The following is an 11,241-nucleotide window of genomic DNA, read 5'->3' on the forward strand; positions in this document are numbered from 1 at the left end:
TATTTATATTTGGGTTTACCATATTAGTCCCATGGTTGAATGTCCAATTTTGACAAATATTGTATCACTGTGAAAATAAATCATGTTTATTTTGGTCTTTGTAATATTTACACTTGGGTTTAGGATTATTGTGTCTATAATATTAGGTCCTTGGATTTAATATTATTCCCTTGGGTTCATAATCCCTTGGGGTTTTACTATTAATCCATTGGGTTTATTATTCATTTGGGTTTTAATATCAATCCCTTGAGTTTATTATCCAACAAGGTTTTTAATATCAATCATGGTCAACTGTGGTTGAATGTCACATTGTGACAAGGATTGTCTCACCATAAAAATAAGTCATGTTTATTTTAGACTTCATAATATTTATATTTGGTTTTACGAATGTTGGGTTTATAATAATAGTCCCTTGGGTTTAATATTATTCCCTTGGGTTTTAGTATTAATCCCTTGGGTTTATAATATCAATCCCTTGGGTTTATTATTCCCTTTGATTTATAATATCAATCATTGTAGACCATTGTCAATCATAGCCAAACATAGTCAACCATGGCTGAATGTTGCACTGTCACAAGAATTGCCTCACCAGCAAAATAAACCATGTTTATTTTAGTGTTTGTAGTATTTATATTTGGGTTTATCAATGTTGGGTTTATAATATTAGTCCCATGGTTGAATGTCACATTTTGACAAAAATTATCTCACCATGAAAATAAAACATGTTTATTTTAGTGTTTGTAATATTTATATTTGGGTTTAAGAATATTGGGTTTATAATATTAGTCCCTTGGACTTAATATTATTCCCTTGGGTTCATAATCCCTTGGGTTTATTATTAGTTTGGGTTTATAATATCAAAACTTTGGGTTTTTTTATTCCCTTAGGTTTATAATATAAATCGTAGCCGAACATGGTCAACCATGTTTGAATGTCGCTTTGTGACGATGATTGTCTCACCATCAATATAAAACTATGTTTATTTTTAGTGTTTGTAGTATTGATATTTTCCTTTACCAACGTTCGTTTTATAATATTATTCCCATGGGTTTAATATTATTCCCTTGGGTTCATAATCCCTTGTGTTTATTATTCATCTGGGTTTATTATTCCATTTGGTTTATAATATCAATCATGGTAAACCATTTTCAATCATAGCCAAACATTGTCAACCATGGTTGAATGTCGCATTGTGACAAGAATTGTCTCACCATCAAAATAAACAATGTTTATTTTAGTATTTGTAGTATTTATATTAGGGTTTACCAATGTTGGGTTTATAATATCAGTCCCTTGGTTGAATGTCTTATTTTGACAAACATTTCCTTGCCATGAAAATAAACCATGTTTACTTCAGTGTTTGTGATATTTATATTTGGGTTTATGAATGTTGGGCTTATAATATTAGTCCCTTGGGCTTAATATTATTCCCTTGGGTTCATAAACCCTTGGGGTTTTAGAATTAATCCCTTGGGTTTATTACACATTTGGGTTTATAATATCAAAAATTTTGGTTTTTTATTCCCTTAGGTTTATGATATAAATCATAGACAAACATGGTCAACCATGTTTGAATGTCACATTGTGACAAGGATTGTCTCACAATTAATATAAAATATCTTTATTTTAGTGTTTGTAGTATTGATATTTGGGTTTACCAATGTTGGGTTTATAATATTAGTCCCATGGATTTAAAATTATTCCCTTTAGTTCATAATCCCTTCGGGTTTTAGTATTAATCCCTTCGTTTTATTATTCCTTTGGGTTTTTTTAGTATTAATCCCTTCGTTTTATTATTCCTTTGGGTTTAGAATATCAATCATGGTCAACCATTCTCAATCATAGAAAACCATGGTCAACCATGTTTGAATGTCGCATTGTGACAACGATTGTCTCACCATCAAAATAAAACATGTTTATTTTAGTGTTTGTAGTGTTTATATTTGGGTTTAACAATGTTGGGTTATAATATTAGTCCCATGGGTTTAATATTATTCCCTTGGTTTCATAATCCCTTGGGGTTTTCATATTAATCCCTTAGTTTTATTATTCCTTGGGGTTTACAATGTCAATCCCTTCAGTTTATTATTCCCTTTGGTTTATAATATTGATCATGGTCAATCATTGTTAATCATAGACAACCATGGTTGAATGTCACATTGTGACAAGGATTCTCTCACCATTAAAATAAACTCTATTGATTTTAGTGTTTGTAGTATTGATATTTGGGCTTACCAATGTTGGGTTTATAATATTTTTTTTTTCACTTACTGGTTCACGGATACTCGGGTCAGTGGGTAGCCGCTACGTCCAGGGTTTTTAAACACTGAGTGGACGCCACCCGGAGGGCATCAACACCCCTCGGCCTATTTACTGACCTAACCCCAAGAGCTTTCGGGATTCGACCCTGTGACCTCCCATTGGCGAGGCACTTGATTTGACCGATTGAGCTAACTCTTGGGGCTTTGGGTTTATAATATTAGTCCCATGGGTTTAATATTATTTGCTTCAGTTCATAATCCCTAGGGGTTTTAGTATTAATCCCTTCATTTTATTATTTCTTTGGGTTTAGAATATCAATCATGGTCAACCATTGTCAATTATAGCAAACCATAGTCAACCATGTTTGAATGTCACATTGTGACAATGATTGTCTCACCATCAAAATAAAACATGTTTATTTTAGTGTTTGTAGTGTTTATATTTGGGTTTATAATATTAGTCCCACGGGTTTAATATTATTCCCTTGGGTTTATAATCCCTCAAGGTTTTCATATTAATCCCTTAGTTTTATTATTCGTTGGGGTTTATAATATCAATTCCTTGGGTTTATTGTTCCCTTAGGTTTATAATATTGATCATGGTCAACCATTGTCAATCATAGACAACCATGGTAAACCATGGTTGAATGTCACATTGTGACAAGGATTCACTCACCATGAAAATAAACCATGTTTATTTTAGTCTTTCTGATATTTATATTAGGGTTTAACAATGTTGGTTTTATAATATTAGTCCCTTGGGTTTAATATTATTTCCTTGGGTTCATAATCCCTTGGGGTTTTAGAATTAATCCTTTGAATTTATTATTAACTTAGGTTTATATTATCAATCATGGTAATCTTTATTAATCTCTTGTGTTTCTAATATCGATTCCTTGTGCTTCTTGATCCCTTAGGTTTTTAATATTTTTCCATTGGGTTCACTAATTCCTTAGCTTTATAACATTAAACAGTTGGGTTTACTAGTTCATTGGGTTTATAATATTAGTCCTTTTTGTTTAATATTATTCCCATTTGTTCATAATCCCTTGGGATTTTAGTATTAATCCCTTGGGTAATAATAAATAAAAGGGACTAATATTATAAACCCAATGTATACAGACCCCAAGATAAATATTAAAAATACTAAAGCCTAAGAATAATCATAATAATCATAATATTATTATTACGAGTTTATATTATTATAATAATATTAATATAATAATCATAAATATAGAAGAATATAGTTTTATTATTTATATAGTTATTAATTATCATAAATAATTAGTCTTTAATGCTATTATTATAATAATATTAATTATATTATTATATTATTTTAATAATATAATGATAATCTAATATTATTATGAGTTATTTTTATTCTTAATTAATACATATTAGGTGTTTATATATATATATATATATATATATATATATATATATATATATATATATATATATATATATATATATATATATATATATAACCTGGTGGTTAATATTTATAGTTATTAATAATCCTAAATAGTTGGTGTTCAAAAAAAACCCTATAATAATTATTAATGTGGTTGTATATATGTTTCATATACACCTATGAGCGTTTATCAATCACATTGGTAAATGTGGTTGTGCTAGTGTTACTCTATCGAAGAGTCTTATGCAGGCTCACCACTTTTTCTGGTGTTCTTACTTAGCTCACTTTGCTTTTTTAAAGGAGTTTTATGCAAACTAGTTTTGATACCATGACAAGAATTGAAAACGGTGTGGAGGATTGTTTTTTTTAATATCAAGAATCTGTTAAATAAGATTACATTAGGGACATTCAAAATAAATGATTACATTGAGACTAGACTAAATTGGACTAACTAAAATTGAAATAAGACAGTTAGATGGATTGTTTTGACACATCAAAAATAGTTAAAATTCTATTTTCCAATTATATATTTTTAAAATATTACTCGAAAATACATAAATTAGTGTTCCAGTGATAAAAATAAACAAAAGTAATTTGTTATTGTGGGAAGATTGTTATAAATAACTACAACCTTCTCTGTCATTTCACTGACGCACCACCCCACCGTCAAACACTGCCATGCCTATTGAATTTCGAACGTTGCCTCACCTCCATGCCTATTGAGTTTCGAAGTACCATCATTGTCTTGACTCTTTCAATTTGAAAGGTAAAAAACTAACTTATCTTGTGTATAAATATAGATGAGGCATTGAGGCAACATGCACAGTGCAGATGCACAGGGAGCTGTAGTAACATACTTTTGTACTAGTAGTTTAGTAGTTTGTTCTGAGACTTTCATAATTCCGTAGTCAATGTTGTATGTAGTGGTAGGTTGTAGTTGTTTCTCTAATGTTTTAGGGTTATATACTTCATCTCTATTCTTTTGTTTAGGTGAGAGCCATAGATGTGTTTTTCTACATGTTTTTCTCCACTGTGTACTCTCTCTAATCTTTCATGAGTCGAGGTATCAGAGTTGAGGCTGAGAGAATTTGAGAAATTGTTGTTGCAATGAAGCTGTGGTGTGGTTGGAGTATAAGACAGTGTCGGTCAGCATGAAGAAGCAACTAAGAAAGGATTCGTGACAGATGTGAATGTCATAGATATCATGAGAGAGATTGTCATTATCGTCGTTGAAACCAAAGCTGAAGTGCTAGTGTGAGTCCTACAGTCATAGTAGAAGCTGAAATAGAGATGATGAAAGAAGGAAAATATCTCGAATTCCATCTCCAAGCCTTCGGACTACGTCACCCAGCAATTCAATATAATGAACTCAACTTTAGAAAGATTTCGTAGATTCAGGTAGCTCCATACACCAGTGCAATTCAAATGTGATTTTGATCTCATATTCAATAGTACTACTTATGGTGTTGGACACAGATGACACATAACTTATGATATATTCAACGAATTTCTTGTTAGTTTTCTACGTTAAACTACATATGAGATTAGATGGGCATTGTTGTAGCTAAATCAACACTATGAAAACAAACAAAGTAGTGAGTGAAAAGTCTTGCCAGCGTAGGAGCTAGAGCATGGAGGTGTATGTAGCATTGTGTGGAATAGACTCGCTACTATTCTCCCTAATTGTGTTGAGGAGGCATCCCCTGTATTGTGTTGTACGCCCTGTGAGGGTTGTTTGAAGAGTTGTTCGAAAATAAAAGCAAGATGACCTAGACACTACTACATAATGGGGATTTTAAGATGATATTTGAGATTTTTTTTGGGTATATTGTCTTAAATTGAGAAAAAGAAAAACTTGTGTATTGTCTTAAATATTGTCTTTAAGTGGGTGTCTAAAATATTATTGTCTTAAAAAATTGTCTCTATAAAGACAATATATAACACAAGCATTATTGTCTCCCTTGAGATGATTTCATTTTTGTCTCTCTAGAGACAACACTCGGATTGGAGACAATATATATTTAATTCTAGCTATTGTCTCTCTAGAGACAATATAAAATAATGAATCCATAAATATATCACCATTGAAATAAATCGATATAAAAAACATTTAATTAAAAATAAACTACAAAATTGTTGATTAATTCATGTTAGCACACAGTGGAATTGAACCAATAACCTCCTGCTTGTAAAGAAGGCACTGTTCCATTGAGCTAGTACACTTAAAGAATTACATGAAGAGTTATGGCTATCCTAAAAACTACATTTATAGCAATTGATTTAATACACAAAATTCTGACCATAAGGTACATGATAGAGAAATCAATAGTATGATATGAAGCATGGAGAAACAAACTGATGGCTAATATGAACTCAATATCAGGGTAACTTTTAAGACAAGGAGTGTGATTATAACTGCGCAAGAAAACAACAAGAGTATGTAAAATGATTTGTTAAAAACATAACTGTAAGACTTAGCATACAAGTAGGTCCCGAGAAAGGGGCATGGGATTTTGGTTTTTGGGTTGCAAGCCCATCCTTCCTTAAAAAAAAATGCTTGATGTGATGCTGTGAGAAATTCAAAAGTCATGCATACAAGCGATAACAAAATTTTATTATAATTCTACTAAGACAATGGATGTTATGGATTTAACCCAGAAATATATGATAATAGAATTAACCCAAGAAATAACAAGATAGAAACGCTTCTTTATTGATCAAAACCCTTAAGGTAGGGCAACACCATACATTCACTCCTTAAGGAAGGAGAACACTCCATAAGCCATATGCCTATTCATTCAATAATCCTTGACACTATTCCTTCACAATCTCCATGTGGAGTCTTTAGCCTCTATATAGGCCTCATACATACAATACCATGGGTCATTACCATGGTTCCCTCATACCATCAAACTAATACCATGGACCCATTACCTTATTACTAACTACTTGTGGTCCTTTACATTATATGGGTTAACCACCTTATTTATTACTATGGCCCATCCCATTATTAAATTATTACCTTGGGTACCTCCCTTGGTACCCCATATTATCCCCCCTAGGTATATAACATTCCACCTGCCTTAGCATGTTTCGTCCCCGAAACATGGGAAGAACACAAATAATAAGATCTATTCAAAAGAGTAGTCCACTAGTACCATGCACGTGCATCTAGCCATCCAAGAGAAAGGTGAACCCTCGATCTCGCTGGTGCCTCGCTCGCTTGAGATGGAAGTTGACCATGGCAGCTCTTCTGTGTTGATGTGTAGTAGGTGGATCTTCGCTCCTCACTATCCATCATACGGGGGTTGTTGTCCTTGTGGCTAATTGGTTGCCATCTTGTTGGTTGTTTTCTTGCGGGGTGATGTGGGTGATGATATGTTTAAGTTTTAACCCATGGTGTCTTTTTCTTTAATTCACCCTGTTGTGGTGGTGTCTTCTTTTCTAATATGACTTCAGCCACTGAGCCCTCATCTGATGTACCTGTAACCCTTTCTGCTTCAGCCGCTGTTTGTGTTTGATTGTCGATCATCAAAGGCTCATCATCTGATATGTCAGTCCCTGGAACATCTTCTGCTTCAGCCTCCATGTACTCTACCTGTTTATTGATGGAAATATCCTGTAATGTAATTTTCTTCTTTTTATACCAGAGCTTCAGGAATTTCTTCTGCACATTAATATTGATAGTACCCGCAGATTCCATCCAAGGATATCCCAAAACAACATCCATATCATCCAGGTCTGAAGTATAAAAATCACCATGCAACACATACTTATCCATAGAAATCTTCAAATCCTTATACACTAGAACATCCTCATTATCCAATTGTGTGTTTTCAATGTGTTTTGCTAGAATTTGCAATTTTTTTGCCAAATTAACATTGATAAAATTATGCTTGCAACTAGGATTTATAGAAACAATGATTTTCTCTTTCTGAATCAATCCATGAACCTGCAATAAAGAGATACCAGAAGAAAATAACCCTTTAGGTTCCTTGGTTTCCTTATTTTCTGTAAAATCTTTGCTAGGTTGTGTGTTTTTCTGTGTGAGCTTATCCACAAGATTAGATTTACGGTCAAATTGGTCCATAAGATATTTTGTGAATGTGTCCCAAGTCATGGGCCTTCGATAGCAACGTTGATGCCATTGCCAACATTGTCATCTTTCATTGTCCAAGTACATTATTACCACACTCAACTGAGTCTTATCATCCATGATGTAATTCAATCTAAAATATTTCTCCATTTTTACTAGCCATTTGGCTGGATGAGAGCCATCAAATTTATACAAGTCCCTGAAATTCTGACCTACGGCCACCATCACAAAAAAATTGGCGAAAATTTAAAATGGTCACAATTCCGTCAATATTGCTTAGAATTTGTATTATGCCCTGTTTTCGGAAATGGAACAACCATTCTGCATCTGCCCATCTATTAGAAATCATGATCCAGACACTGGAATTTCATATATGCGCTGCTACTCTCCCGTTCTCACCACAATTTCTGCAAAAAATAGCTGATTTTAAATCAGCGATATCTCCCTCATCCGGACTCTGATTCGACTGCTTTTTTTTTTTAAATTGGACATTTTTTCACAAAGAATCCAAATCTACAATTAGATTTTTCATATCCTGTGCTAAGACATCCATATCTGCGTTGCGCGTTCTCTGCCCCGAAAAATTGTCTGCAACACCACTGATTTTTATATCAGTGATATCTCCTTCATCCGGACTCCGATTCAGCCGATTTTTTTTTGAAATCGGGTATTTTTTCACATAGAATCCATATATGCAATTATATTTTGCATATCTTGCACCAAAACATACAGATATGATCTAAAAACTCACCGCCCCCGAAATCCTGCAAAAAAAAAAAAAAAAAAAAAAATCTCCACTTTTGCCCAAGAAAGTGCTCTGATACCACTTGTTATAGCTTTGATACCACTTGTTATATATCTAACCCGGAAATACTATAGATCTGATATGAAAATATAAGATAATGCGAATAAACCCAGAAATAATATGAAATGATTCTTTATTGATATCAAACCCTGAAGGTAGGGCAACACCATACATTCACTCCTTAAGGAAGGAGAACACTCCACAAGCCATATGCTTGTTCATTCAATAATCCTTGAAAATATTCCTTCACATGGAGTCTATAGCCTCTATATAGGTCTCATACATACAATACCATGGGTCATTACCATGGTTCCCTCATACCATCAAACTAATACCATGGGCCCATTAAATTATTACTAACTACTTGTGGTCCCTTACATGATATGGGTTGAACACCTTATTTATTACTATGGCCCATCCCATTATTACATTATTACCTTGGATACCTCCCTTGGTAAACCATATTATCCCCCCTAGGTATATAACAATGGAGATGTTGACAAAGGGAGGCCAGCTCTTTAAATGTCAAGGAGCATTGCTACTTGATACTCACTGAGCAGGTCTAACCCAAAATGTCATCTCTTCAGTATGTACTCAGGAGGGGCTTGTAAGGTCCCTTAAAACAACAAAGCTGACAAAAATAAATGATACAATTTCTTTTATTTGCAAACACTGACGACATTTTCTACTCGTCCAACAAGCCATCCCAAATGTTAGATCTTTGCAGTATCAATAGTGATCACGCTTGTAAGGTCCCTCAATAGGAACATTGATATACTCTTCCTAATCAGGAGAAAGCTTTGTTAGCTTGGCACCCCACTTGGGCAAGTGCAAAGTAACCACCTTCTCATCGAGATGCTTAGGCAGCACTAAGACCTTCTTCTCATACTTCCCCTATTTCTTCTCATTTTAAAGCTCTAACCGAGCAATGACCTGCAACAAAAATTAGAGATTATGCACCACTTATGGAACATACACATATGTAGCAATGGATCATATGTGACAATATAATCAAGGGATTGGTATGCCTGATCAATCTAGTATGTACAAGCAATGGTTGCAGGGAAATGGAAATATTTACCTAGTTTGTAAAGGAGCAAGACATGACAAAACTTGGGTGGTCAGTTGCACAACCCAAGTTCATCAGACGCCCCTCTACAGGAACAATGATGCCGTTGTTGGTGTCAGGGAACACCCACCTATTAGTTTGAGGCTTGATGGTAATCTTCTTAACACCAAGGAAAGTTTCAAGGCCTTGCATATGAATCTCATTGTCAATGTGACCGATGTTACAAATAATGGCATTGTTCTTCATTTTCCTCATGTGATCTACAATGATGATGTCCTTGTTACGAGTGGTTGTCACAAAGATATCAGCAGTGCTAACTACATCCTCAAGGGTGAGAACAGGAAGGCCTTCCATAAGTGCTTGCAAGGCATATATAGGATCAATCTCTATAACAATGACCCTAGCTCCAACGAATCTCAATGCTACACCACAATCCTTACAAACATATCCAAACCCACAAACAAGAGCAACCTTACCAACAATCATGACATATGCGGCTCTCATAAGACTGTCTGGGAGAGAGTGCCTACATCCATACAAGTTGTCAAACTACAAAAGAAGAAAGAGAATTAGAATCAACACAAATTGCATCTCAAACAAAAAAAATTCGAGGAAAAAAAGATCTGAGAAATCTGGCCCTGGATCTATAATTTCACAACCATTCAAAACTTCGATACAAGTCCAATCAACTTTCAAAACCTTAGCTAATATTAACCCATCATCAGTAGATAATTGAATATATGTAAAGGTCCTTGTTTTCAAATATGAAGATGCTTCTACACACGCCATGAACTCAGATTGATTCAGCACCCTGAAAATTGAATTTTTTTTTAATGTAGTGGAAACTAGTGAATCCTAAAATGTAATGCAATGCAAGATAACTATACCAAAAGCGTCATTATTTGATCTCAATGACACCGAAGAATCAAGGCAACTAACAAGAGTAGTGCAACTCATAACATCATGAATGAGACCAAAATGCCCCCAAGGCCATATCAGATCCAACATCAAGAAGCTGTTATTGCATGATTAAGATTATCATTAAGATTAAGATACTTCCTAATGATCTAAACAGATATAAGATAATATTGTCGAAACTGATAAATAGTGGTATGAAATTTACCATATTATAGTGTAAGTCTCTATAATAGTTTGATGATGAGATCCTAACTGGTACAAAATAAACACAAAATTCATTGCTAGAACCAAAAACACAATAGCTAATCAAGATTCCACATCTCAAACACCCTGACAAGATCTAAACAACAACAAACCCACCAGAAAAGTGTGAGTTCAAAAGAAATGAGAACAAATTTCAAATCCAAACCACAACACCCAGACAAGATCCTACATAAAAGCACCATGACTAGATCTCAAAATCATGCATCTACCTAAAAACATCTATTAAAAAATAGCAAGCGACAAATAAATGAGGCAAGAAACCAAATCCATATCACAACATATAAGCAAGATCCCATTTCAAAAGCTCTAGACGAGATCTCAACATCCCTACCATGCCCAACTAAAAAAATCTATTAAAAAAAAAAAAAATGTTTATGAAAAAACACAGAGAGCATGGCTATGACATTAATTGGT

At 33.8% G+C, this 11,241-nt stretch overlaps 1 pseudogene; it reads right to left on the minus strand.

Moving 5' to 3' along the window:
- Positions 1-9,305: 9,305 nt before the first annotated feature.
- LOC149179977 (adenosylhomocysteinase pseudogene) lies at positions 9,306-10,544 on the minus strand (annotated as a pseudogene).
- Positions 10,545-11,241: the final 697 nt, after the last annotated feature.

The sequence above is a fragment of the Pinus tabuliformis genome, chromosome 3_2 (genome assembly GCF_031772625.1).
Source record: "Pinus tabuliformis cultivar Carrire ecotype Pingquan chromosome 3_2, CPIR1, whole genome shotgun sequence".
Lineage (NCBI taxonomy): Eukaryota > Viridiplantae > Streptophyta > Pinopsida > Pinales > Pinaceae > Pinus > Pinus tabuliformis.